Here is a 13,180-nt window from a genome sequence, read left to right as displayed (position 1 = left end):
AGCTACCAGACAGCAGATCCTAGGGGAATCACTGGATGATTTTTACCGCGCATTGTTAGTGTTAGGTAGAAACTGTAACTGTCCACAACTCTCAGCCAATGACCACACTGAACTCTTGATACGGGATGCTTTTGTTGCGGGCATGCTGTCCTCTAAAATCCGTGAGCGACTGCTGAAAAATGACATGCAAGGGCTTAAAGAGACACAGAAACTTGCGCACTCCCTAGATGTAGCCTCCCGCAACGCCCAGGCCTATGTTCCCGACCGTGCGGTACCCACATGGACAGGGTGGACCCCACCCGCGGCCGATTCCAAAGCACCCCAAAATTCCCCACAAGCTTGTGCAGTGCGGCAGCCAGGAAATCCCCGGGGGGGGGGGGGGCCCGATGCTATTTTTGCGGGTAAAACAAACACCCCCGGCAACGCTGCCCGGCCCGATCCGCAATCTACATAGGCTGCGGGAAGAAGGGGCACTTCATGGCAGTATGCCAGGCCCAGTCGGCCGCCGCTGTCTCCATACGCGCACCGGGTCCGCTGCCATTCCTCTCCTCACAGGCCATGTGCGATTCATGGGGGCAGCCATCCTGGATGGTGTCTCAGGACCCCGACTCGGCTGGCCATGTATCGCCTGATGAGATCTCCCAGCCGGCCATGTGCGATTCATGAGGGCAACCATCTTGGATGACGTCTCAGGACTCCGACTCAGGTGGCCGTGTATGCCGACGAGATCTCTCAGCTTCTGCCACAACTTGCCTCAGTGACATTGGACCAGTCTTGGCCCCGAACGCTTTCAACCGCTACAACGTCGGTACTCATCAACGGGCACAAGACATCCTGCTTGATCGACTCTGGGAGCACGGAGAGCTTAATCCATCCCAATACGGTAAGACACTGCTCCCTCGCTGTACACCTGATTAAACAAAAGATCTCCCGGGCCTGTGGGTCCCACTCTGTGGAGATCCGGGGGTACTGCATAGCCAACCTCACGGTCCAGGGCGTGGACATAAATAACTTCCGACTCTATGTTCTCCCCCATCTCTGTGCTGCCACACTCCTGGGACTGGACATCCAATGTAACCTGCAAAGTTTAACATTCAGATTCGGCCCCTCACTGTCTGCGGCCTCGCGACCCTCAAGGTCGACCCACCTTCCCTGTTTGCTAACCTTACTGCTGATTGCAAACCCGTCGCCACCAGGAGCAGATGGTACAGTGCCCAGGACCGGACCTTCATTAGGTCAGAAGTCCAACGGTTACTAAAGGAAGGCATTATCGAGGCCAGCAACAGCCCCTGGAGAGCTCAAGTGGTGGTTGTAAAGACCGGGGGGAAACATAGGATGGTCATAGACTACAGTCAGACCATCAATAGGTATACGCAGCTCGACGCGTACCCTCTCCCCCGCATATCTGAAATGGTCAACCAGATAGCGCAATACAAGGTTTTCTCCACAGTAGACCTTAAATCAGCCTACCACCAGCTCCCCATTCGCCCGGACGACTGCAAGTACACTGCATTCAAAGCAGATAGGTGGCTCTACCACTTTCTAAGGGTTCCCTTTGGTGTCACAAATGGGGTCTCGGTCTTCCAACGGGAGATGGACCGAATGGTTGACCGTTATGGTCTGCGGACCATGTTCCCTTACCTCGACAATGTAACCATCTGCGGCCATGACCAGCAGGACCCTGACACCAACCTCCGCAGATTCCTCCATATCGCAAAAATCCTTAACTTAACCGATAACAAGGACCGTGAGGTTGTCTATGCAGTACCCCCGGATCTCCACAGAGTGGGACCCACAGGCCAGGGAGATCTTTTGTTTAATCGGGTGTACAGCGAGGGAGCAGTGTCTTACCGTATTGGGATGGATTAAGCTCTCCGTGCTCCCAGAGTGATCAAGGCGTGTTTAGCACCGATTGCTTAGCCATCCTCGGCTACGTAGTGCATGATGGAGTCATAGGCCCAGATCCCGAACGCATACGCCCCCTCATGGAGTTTCCCCTCACCCACTGTCCCAAGGCCCTGAAACGTTGCCTGGGCTTCTTTTCTTATTACGCCCAGTGGGTCCCCAATTATGCGGACAAGGCCCACCCACTAATCCAGTCCACGGTTTTTCCCCTATCGTTAGAGGCCCGCCAGGCTTTCAGTCGCATCAAAGCAGACATCGTCAGGGCGACGATGCATGCAATCAATGAGTCCCTCCCCTTCCAGGTCGAGAGCGACGCATCAGACGTAGCTCAGGCTGCCACCCTCAATCAGGCGGGCAGACACATGGCCTTCATTTCACGCCTCAGAAATCCGCCATTCCTCCGTCGAGAAGGAGGCCTAAGCCATCGTCGAAGCTGTGCGGCATTGGAGGCATTACCTGGCCGGCAGGAGATTCACTCTCCTCACTGACCAACCGTCGGTAGCCTTCATGTTTGACAATGCACAGCGGGGCAAAATTAAGAATTACAAGATCTTACGGTGGAGGATCGAGCTCTCCATCTATAATTACGAGATCTTGTATCGTCCCGGGAAGCTCAACAAGCCTCCTGATGCCATGTCCCCGATACTTGTGCCAGTGTACAAGTAGGCTGACTCTGGACCCTCCACGACAACCTCTGCCACTCGGGGGGTCACCCGGTTCTTCCACTTTGTTAAAACCCGCAATCGGCCCTACTCCATCGAGGAGGTCAGGGCCGTAACCAGAAACTGCCAAATCTGCGCAGAGTGCAAGCCGCACTTCTACAGGCCAGAGAAAGCGCACCTGTGGTGAAGGCTTCCCTCTCCTTTGAAAGCCTCAGCGTGGATTTCAAAGGGCCCCTTCCCTCCACCGACCGCAACACGTATTTCTTAAACGTGATTGATGAGTACTCCCGGTTCCCTTTCGCCATACCCTGTCCCGACATGACGGCTACCACCGTCATTCAAGCCCTCCACAGCATCTTTACCTTGTTCGGTTTCCCCGCCTACATCCATAGCGATAGGGGGTCCTCCTTCATGAGTGACGAGCTGTGTCAATTCCTGCTCAGCAAGGGCATTGCCTCCAGCAGGACGACCAGTTACAACCCCTGGGGAAACGGGCAGGTAGAGAGGGAGAACGGGACGGTCTGGAAGGCCGTCCTACTGGCCCTATGGCCCAGGAATCTCCCAGTGTCCCGATGGCAGGACGTCCTCTCCGATGCACTTCACTCCATCTGATCACTACTGTGCACTACTACCAATGAAACACCTCATGAACGTCTCCTTGCCTTCCCTAGGAAGTCCTCCTCGGGGACCTCGCTCCCAACATGGCTGGCAGCCCCCGGACCCGTCTTACTCCGCAAACACGTACAGGCCCACAAGTCAGACCCATTGGTCGAGAGGGTACATCTCCTTCATGCTAACCAACCATACGCCTATGTGGCGCACCCCGCCGGCCGACAAGATACGGTCTCCATCCGGGATCTGACCCCCGCTGGATACCCCCGGTCCCCCCCTTCAACCCCAACCATTTTTTCACCAGCGCACACCACCGCAGCCCCCTTCCCAGGAGGATCCGTCCTCCCACTGGCCCCATCCGGATGCGATGAAGCTGAAGACAACATGCTCCCAGAGCCACGGATGCCCGAGCCGATGCCAGCATCACCGCCAGGACTGCAACGATCGCAGAGGACGACCAGGGCCCCCGACCGGCTGATAGTTTCATTGTAAAATGAACTTGTTAATAATTGTCTGTAAATATGTGTATTGCATGTAAAGGCACCGAAGGGTACCGCTACAACCTCTCCCACTGTAAAAGCAAGGCCACTACCCCTGCCTAACTCTGTTTTAAACAGGGGGTGAATGTGGTATGCTATATTAGAGGCATCGCGGTACCTAGGTGGGATGCACCTTTCCTGTAGTATGAGTGGTAGAACCTGCCTGCTGGTTCCGCCCAGCAGGCGGAGCATAAGAGTCTGTGTTTCACCCACAGCAGTCATTCTGTACCGGAGCTGCTGGGGTAACTACTTGTTCATTAAAGCCTTCAGTTGGACTAAAATCTCGCTTCAGTAGTGATTGATCGCGCATCAGGAACCTCCTTTCGTTGTTTGTGCATGGCCTCCACCTGGCCTACCGAAGACACGCAAAATGGTTGGCCCATTCCCGGATGTTTTGTCTCCAGTTTGGTCATCTCGAGCAAGAGGTGCCTGCAAATTGGTGGGGCTGGTACATTTTCTCATGGAGGCTTTGTGGATGTTCCTGAAAACATTTTATTGCCCTCCTGGTAAATCATTGCCATGATGTAGGTCAGATTAGAGAGCTTGTTTTGGGAGTCTTGAATCAGGCATGTGGGCCAGATGGCCCTGCCCAGTGTGTAGCTGATAACCATAACCAGTGCCTCATACTGGGAATGTTGGCCTGAGAGAGGACACTAACATGGGAGCACCTATTCTGCCATTGAATTTGCCGGATTTTGTAGGGGAGTCCTGGTGATATTTATCCAGGGATTGAAGGTATCTGCTGTACATTCTCGATGTCTCTGACACATACAGCAGGGCTGGCAGCACTGCAGCCCTGTCGACAGAATTCTGTCAGTAACACGGCAGTAAGAGGGCCGTCAGGAAGAGGTGAAATGCTTTCAAAGAACAATTCCTATTGTAATGTGAAGCACCACAAGATATTTACACACAGGAAGATCCGATGAATAGCAACCATTAAATGAGCATGTCATCTGAATTTAGTGATGTTAATGGTGACGTGTGTGTCAGCAGCGACTGGGTAAACTCAAATGTAACATTTTTAATTTTGGAAACTTGACCATTTACAACACATGTCAGACCCTTTCTCCAACCGACACCAGTAATTGTAGTTTTGTGGTTTTATTTACTGAATTGGTGCTGGAGAAAATACAAAGAACACAGAGATTCGAGACAACAGTGAGCATCAGTGAACAATTAACCAGCTCAGCACTATACCAAACAGACAACTTTTCATTGCAGTGAGCAGCTGAACAGACTGGAATCTGCACAGACCTGTGGATGAGTTTTGGACACAATCCAGTGCCAGGAATTGAGTGTGATTTGAGATTTGAAATTATAGATTGCCAACAGGATTCGTTCTGATTCTAGATATTGACAGAGTTAATAACAATATTCAGTGTAGTTCAGTCTTTCCGCAGACAGGAAGGTGCACACGGTCCAGAGGTCACCTGTCATTGAGAAATCTTTTGGGGCCGTGTTGTGAGTGAAGGATCCGGGTGCAATTCAAACTTTCAGCTCGCTCCGGCCTCAATGCACACGGGCTTCCGAAGTGACTGAGCGGCTCAAAGTTCGATTTACATCCGGTTCCTTCACTCACAACACGGCCCGAAAAGATTTCTCAATGACAGCGATTCCGATCGGGTCCTTTGTGATTTGCAATATTGGCAGAGTGACTAAAATCAAACTCCAGTCTACAAGGGGAACACAGCATCCTCTCTATCCCCCCGGGTCCATCCTCATTCACCAATGGGTCTGACCAGGAACTGCTTTCCCCATTCCCTGCCACATGCGGCTGCTCCAGATTACATACTATCCCCCCTCTCCTCTGGTCCCTCAACACAGCTCCCCATTCCAGAATCCTCCTGCAATACCCTCGGTTCCAGCTCTCTCCCGCCAACCTTTATCTTTGAAAACTTGCTCCACCATCTCATTTTTAATTCTCTCGCGGGTGGAGACATCACTGACAAGGCCAAGGTTTATTCCACATCCCTAGTTGCTCCTTGCAGGGTGGTGTTGATCCAGCTTCTTGTATCGCTGTAGTATTTGTGGTGTAGGTACACCCACAGTGCTGTTAGGGAGGACGTTCCAGGATTTTGACCCAGCAATAGTGAATGAACAGTGATACAGCTCAGAGTCAGGATGGTGTGTGACCTGGGGGGGGGGGGGGGGGGGGGGGGATTTGCAAGTGGCTGATGTTCCCATGTAGCTGCTGGCCTTGTCCTAAATGGTAATGGTCCCGGATTTGCAAGGTGCTGTCTCAGGAGCCCTGGTGAGTTCCTGCAGTCCATCTCGTAGATGGTACACCCAGCTGCAATGGAGGGAACGAATGTTTAAGGGCAATCATGGGGTCGTCATTATGCAGGAATGCATTGTCCTGGAAGGTGTTAAGTGTTTTTGAAGCCACATTAACCCAGGCCTGTGGAGAGTCTAACATCACACTCCTAACTGGTGCCTTGTCGATAGCTGATAGGCTCTGGGGCGTCAGGGGATAGGTTATTTGCTGCACAGTTTTGCAACCTCTAACAGTATTAATATGGCTAGTCCAGTTCAATTGCTGATCAATGGTAACCCCCAGGATGTTGACAGTAGGGGATTCAGTGAAGGTAATGCCATTGATTCTAGAGGGAGGTAGTTCGAGCCTCTCTTGTTGGAGATGATCATTCTTGGCACAAGTGTGTTGGGAACATTACTTCCCACTTTTTATCCCACACCTCTATGTTGTCCACATTGTGCTTCATACAGACATGGACTGCTCCAGTGTCTGAGGAGTGGGAAATGTTACTCTACATCAGTGATCATCCCCACTTCCGACCTTTTAAAAAATATATATTTTATTCCAAACATGTATCAAAACAGGTTACAGCAAAGAAAGACCCCGGGAAATATACTTCCCAGCAATCAACTGTACAGACTGTACAACATTTTCCCATTTTTCACACTCCCTGCTGATACAAAGTCAGAAATCGCCTCCTATTTCTGAAAAAAAGGTCTTTGGTGTAAAGATCGAGAGAGCTCGAAAGATAAACAAGAACCACAGCAGAATGTTCATTTTTAGCACTTGGACCCTCCCCGCCAGAGTTAAGTGCAATGGATCGCACCTTCTGAGATCCCCCTTGGCTTCCTCCTCCAGCTTCATTAAGCTCAGCCCAGTCCCTTGTTACCTGAATTCCCAAATACCTGAACCTATCCCTCATCACCGTCAATGGCATGCCCCCTACATTAGTCCGCTGTCCCAGTCATTCACCGGGAAAACATCAGTTTTCCCGACATTTAGTTTGTACTCTGAGAACCCTGCAAACCTCCCCAGCAGGCCCATTATCCTTCCCATACTCTCCAGCGGATCCGAAACATACAGCAACAGGTCATCAGCATAGAGCGGCACCCAATGCTCCCTCTGTCCCCTCATAATCCCCTGCCACTCTGCCCACCCTCTAAGAGCCATTGCCAATGGCACTATGGCCATCGCAACCAATAATGGTGACAGCGGGCACCCCTGCCTCGTACCCCTGTATAAGACAAAGCATCGCAAACTCATATTATTCGTCCTCACACTCACCCTTGGTGCCACATACAGCAACCGCACCCATGCCATAAATTTCAGCCCAAACCGCCCCAAAACCTCGAACAAGTACCGCCGATCAAATGCCGTCTCCGTGTCCATGGACGCCACCACTTCCGGTACCAGAATCCCCGATGGATTCATCACTACATTCAACAACCATCTTATATTACTCGCGACCTGCCTGCCCTTCACAAAGCCTGTTTGCTCTTCTGCAACCACTCCCGGGACACAGTCCTCCATGCCAACAACTCAGCCAAGACTTTCACATTCGTGTTCAATAGTGATATGGTCCCATACTACCCACACTCCACCAGATCCTTCTCCTTTATTGGGATTAGCATGATTGCTGCCTGCTTCATCATCTCCAGCAGTCTCCCTTCTCCAGCGCTTCATCAAGCGCCCCCAACAGATGTGGTGCCAGGACCGCCACAAATTGCTGATCAAATTACACTGCGTACCCATCCGGCCCCGGGGCCATCCCCGACTTCATACCCCTAATACTATCCAGCACCACCCTCAGACCAAGGGGCGCCTCCAATGCCTGCCTCTTTGCTCCCTCCATCTGGGGAAACTCCAGCTCGTGCAGAAACTGCCCCATGTCCCCCTTCTGTCCCCCTCTGGATAGTCTCAGTGGAAGTAATGAGCCAATGTGAGATTGTAAGATCAAGGGGGTGTCTGTGAACATGGATTGGGGATTCACCATGAAGAGAGAGGCTATGGGAGGAGAAGAGGGCAGTCCCTGGGTTTGCCTCTCACAGTCTCTGGTAGTACTCTTTAAACACCTTGTTTATCTTCCCCGGCTCTGACACCACACCCCAATTCTAACTTTAATATGGAGGGAAGGTCACTGATGAAGCAGCTGAAGATGGTTGGTCCTAAGACACTATCCTGAGTCATGTCCTGAAATGGAGTTGATTGAGCTCCACCTTCCACTTCCTTCCTGCTATTCCCCCTGATTCCCATTGACTCCAGTTTTGTTCCAGCTTCCTGATGCCACTCAGTCAAATGATACACTGACACCAAGTGTAATTGCACTCACTTCACCTCTGAAATTCAGCTCTTTTGCCCTTGCTTGGACCAAGGCTGTATTGTGCTAAGTGGCCCTAATGAACCTCACATTGAGCATCGGTGATCAGATTATTGGTGACAAAGTGCTAGTTGACAGCACATTAGAGAACACTTTCCAATTCCTTGTGATGATGAACATTAAGCTCATGGGGAAATTGTTACCAGCATTGGACTTGTCCTGTTTTTAGTGGACAGGACACAGCTGAGGAATTGTCCACATTGTCCAGTTGTAGCTGTACGCTGTTGTAGCTCTACTGGGACAGCTTGGCTATGGACTGGGCTATCTTCAGTACGACTGCCAGGATGATGTCGGGTTCTGTATCCAGTGTCTTCATCTGTTACCTGATATCATATGGAGAAAATCAAATTGCCTGATGACTGGTGTCTGTGATACTGGGGACCAGAGGAGGAGACCAGGATATATTATCCACTCAGTATTCTGGCTGGAAATGGTTGAATATGATCAGTGTTGTGTTTTGTCTTCATGTGCTGGGCTTCTAGATCTTACAGGATGGGGATATTTGAGGAGATTTCACCTCCTGATGGTTATTAAATTGTCCTTTACCAGTAATTATTGGGAGTGTCTGCACTGAATCTGATCCATTGTTTCAGAGATCACTCTACTGTCCACAGCATTCTCAATGATCTCCCTCAGCCACTTCACCCAGGGTCCGGAATGATTTCAACCTCCATCTCGATTCACTATCTTCTCTCTCCAATCAGCTCACTGCCCTCTTATCCTCCCATAGCCTCTCTCTTCTTGGTGAATCCCCAATCCATGTTCACAGCCACCCCCTTGACCTTACAATCTCACATTGGCTCACTACTTCCACTGAGACTCTCCAAGGATATCTGTCATCACTTCTTGGTCTCACTGTTCACCCACATCCTCCTCCCCTCTTCCCCATCTTTACTTTCTTCTGAATCTTTTCCTGTAAAAACTATCCCCCAATTTAGTTACAGCTGCAATTTTAAAATTCTAGCTCTCCAGCCTTTGATCCTCCCATCACCTTGATAATTCTTCACTCACTGATTTACTCACTTGCTCTCTCCCAGCACCAGAAAGTGGATGCTGCTCTCCCCCACACTGTGAGGGGGAAACGTGTTGCAGACGCGCACACACACGCTGATTCCACAGGAAATGTTGTGAAATTGCTGTCATTGAGAAATCTCTTTGGGCCGTGTTGTGAGTGAAGGAGCCGGGTGCAATTCAAACTTTCAGCCGCTCACTCACTTGGCTTCCCCGTGTGCATTCAGGCGGCACCGAGCCGCCCTTTCCCCGGTTTTGCAGCCGGTTCGCAACCGATCACAAACCCATAAAACTCGGCTCCCATTCAGCAAACGGCACAAGATCGGGAAGCGCTGACTGGGTGAGGACTGGAAGCGGAAGAAGAAGTTAGTGAAATGTCTGACTCGAAGCCCTGTGTGTGCCTGGATGGTGAGTGGTGACTGCGAAAAATCAAATAAAAATTTGATCCATACGTCCAGTAGATTTCTGTGATTCTATAGTTTCAATTGGAGCAAATGTTAAATTTAGTGTTCATTTTATTAAAAGAAAAAGTTCCAGTTAAATAAATAAATTTTATTTGTCATGTTCTGAAGGCAACAAGGCATAGAACCAAGCCAGGATTCTTTCTTCCCCACGTAAGCACTATTAATGCATACGGTCAAATAAAGTTATCAGTGACAGAAGTGAAATGTGTATTTTTATGTTTTACACGTGCTGTGCTGACATAAAAAAAATATTGATTACTTTTCCACCTATTGAATACAAGCTGGATTGATTTTGTTTGAAAATACTCCTGCTTCTCTAACTGGCCCAAAATGTTTGTGAGCGCTTTTTTACAATGCTTATACTTTTGAAATAATGTAACTATATATTTTTTGAACATCTGTGCTTTGTAAGATAAATGGTGAGCATTGTAATAAACAACCTGTTGCACTCTTGGATTACATAATTCACAAAATAGAAACAGGTGGTTCGGTTTCTAACTGGTCAACGCCTGTGCTTAAAATAAATCTCCCAATTCCCTTCCCTCAAATATTTATTTAGATTCCCTTTTAATGTGTTTATTCTATTCACCTCAATCCCCCATGTGGTAGTTAGTTCCACATTCTGACTACCCTCTGAGTAAACTATTTCTCCTGAATTCCCCCCCCCCCCCCCCCCCCCATACATTGTTTTTCACCAATTAAGGAGCAATTTAGCGTGGCCAATCCACCTACCCTGCACATTTTATGGATTGTGGGGGTGGCACGCAGACACGGGGAGAATGTGCAAACTCCACATGGACAGTGACCCGTGGCCGGGATCGAATCCTGGTCCTTGGCGCTCTGAGGCACCAGAGCTGACCACTGCGCCCTCTCCTGAATTCCTTACTAGATTTTTTAAATTGACTACCTTTTACATTCATGGCCCCTAGTTGGACCCTTCCCCGCCACCTCCCGCCCACATTACAATGTAAAATATTCAGAGAACAGTTCTGATGTGATTTTTACATAACTACTTAAGTGCGGGAAGATATTTAGAATCATTTATTAATTAGTGTAAATCAAGCCCAGGGCAAAAGTTTCCCCGAAATGGATATAACTATAGAGTTGTTTATGTGCACCAGTGAATGACAAGGCATTCTTTATAAATGTAATTGCATTATTGCAACTAAACTGATAAGACTGTCACATGTGGTGCAGTTCCGATGATTGCATGCAATTCGATGGGCACTGCTTTTAACCTTGCCAGCCACTTGACTGCAGCCTCTGGCCGGAATTGCTGGAATATTTTCAGGCTATTATGGAACAACACGGTGCCTATTGGAATTTCCCACACTGCTTCTATTACATTCTTTATTGCGAATGATCGGATGAGCAGTGGTGTCTTCTTGTTTAGCTTATCATGAACAGATGTTGTACCTTGTTGGCTGGTGCACATTTCAGGATAGCCATTGCAGAAGTTAGTCAGTGTTTTTAGCAGAGTGTGCCGGCTCACTCCCACTGAGGCTGCAGCATTGGAGGGGAGGCTCTTTATTCAACTCACTGCAGAAGAGAATGTGACGCAGAGCCCGCCCTCCTCCACACGGCGGCATGGGCGGCATTTCTCAGGCTTTGAACACAACTCAATGTCTGTCTTTCTCCTCTTTTCAGGATCCTGCTCCTGTGAAAACACCTGCAGGTGCTCCGACTGCCGATGTCCCACCAGCAAAGCTGGACGCTGCCAGAAAAGTGAGTAACAGGGGGAGAGTTTCACACTGCTCACATTGTATTGATGTGACAGATAGTTCTGAATCGAACTCGGAGGAACACACAAGTACCAGATCCAGGATTTCATTCCCATCAAATTGATTCCATATCCAGACTAAAGATTGTGGAGACAGGAAGCTGCTGGTTAAAGAAGTGTCTCAGTGTCACATCAGAAAGTGTTGATATTCTAGACTGATGATTAGAAATGGTGTAGTGGAGACAGTGAGTGGAACATCTTCACCCAAACTCTCTCACACAGTGTTCTGAGGCTGAGCCTCTGCAGATGGGTTACTTGGGGATATGACACAGATGAGTTTGTGAGTGAGGAGCTGAGTGCTGCAATGGGAGGCTCTGGGGGGGGGGTTTCAGTCAACTCATTGATTGTTACTGATTTGTGTCTTTGTCCTGTCCTCTCAGGTTGCTGCTCTTGCTGTCCTGCAGGATGCACGAACTGTGCCAATGGCTGTGTGTGTAAAGGCAAATCCTCTGACAAATGTAGCTGCTGTTCCTGAACAACAGGCCCCTCAGACACAATATCTGAAATATTGTCCATATGTACTGTATTCCACACACTGGATGTTTCAGTGTCTATATCCTGATGAGTTCTGTTTATATAAAGAAATGGAAAGTGGATGAATATTATTCAAAGTATCGTTAGTTGTGTATTCAATAAAATTTCATAATTTCATCTCCAGTGATTTGTGTCACACTTTCATTTAATGATGTGATATTCCCAATGAGAGAGTGACCTCGAGGAATTGAGCTGAGCTCTAACTGTACCATCAAGCCACATTGCATAATATTATGTATTAAAACCACATTCTGGTGGTGGCACATGGCGCCGTGGTTCCATCCGACTTAGTGTCTCGTAGTCGGTGGACACACTTTGGGGAGTTAGGAGGTGAGTTACTCACTGCGGAATTCCCAGCAGATTGTGTGTTTGGACTTTTCACATTGTCTGCGTGGGTTTCCTCTGGGCTCTTGTAGTCACAGTTTTTATATGGCTGGTCCAATTCCGTTTCTGGTTAATTGTAACGACCAGCCTGAGAGGTTATTCAGCAATGGGAATGCCATTAATGGTAAGAAGATATGATTACATTCTCTCTTGTTGGAGTTGACCATTTTCTGGCAATTATCTTATGCAGATTTCTTTCTAATAATTTTAAAAGTGCACCACATAACATTATTGCATTTTCTGTCATGTAACACTTTTAAAGACTAGTTTCTGTCAATACAGTACAGGAGACTGCTTCACTACACTTGTCATTGCGGTGATATTTAAAATTAAATTTACATTTCATGTCAAACATTCACTGATGCAGAGTGTCCCAATGGATAACTGTTACCAGCCCTCCCTATAATGTGCTGTAAGTGTCTTAGATAGATGAGTGAGGTCTTTTGGTTCAGTTGGTAATCCTCCTGCCTAAGCTGCGGGTTCAAGATCCACTCTGGAATTATTGGACACGGATGCAGAACTTGAAATGCTCTTCATGCAGGTTGCAATTCAGCCTGTCAATCGTTCCAAAACTCACCACTGTGTGTGAAGATAAGAAATATACTAATAAACAGGGTGTAACGGTCAGACTTCTTCACATAGACGTGGCAGCTTGGCC

At 48.7% G+C, this 13,180-nt stretch overlaps 1 long non-coding RNA gene across 2 annotated transcripts; it reads left to right on the top strand.

Moving 5' to 3' along the window:
- The first annotated feature begins 9,531 nt into the window (after positions 1-9,531).
- On the top strand, positions 9,532-12,261 carry LOC140430739 (uncharacterized). 2 transcript variants are annotated; one of them, XR_011949518.1, is made up of 3 exons: positions 9,532-9,768; positions 11,472-11,549; positions 11,985-12,261. It is a non-coding gene; the product is annotated as an uncharacterized lncRNA (long non-coding RNA). The 2 variants fall into 2 exon arrangements; XR_011949520.1 differs by lacking the exon at positions 9,532-9,768 and adding an exon at positions 9,950-9,974.
- Positions 12,262-13,180: the final 919 nt, after the last annotated feature.

Source organism: Scyliorhinus torazame, chromosome 10 (genome assembly GCF_047496885.1).
Source record: "Scyliorhinus torazame isolate Kashiwa2021f chromosome 10, sScyTor2.1, whole genome shotgun sequence".
Classification (NCBI taxonomy): Eukaryota; Metazoa; Chordata; class Chondrichthyes; order Carcharhiniformes; family Scyliorhinidae; genus Scyliorhinus; species Scyliorhinus torazame.
This window is presented reverse-complemented; position numbering and strand designations above follow the sequence as displayed.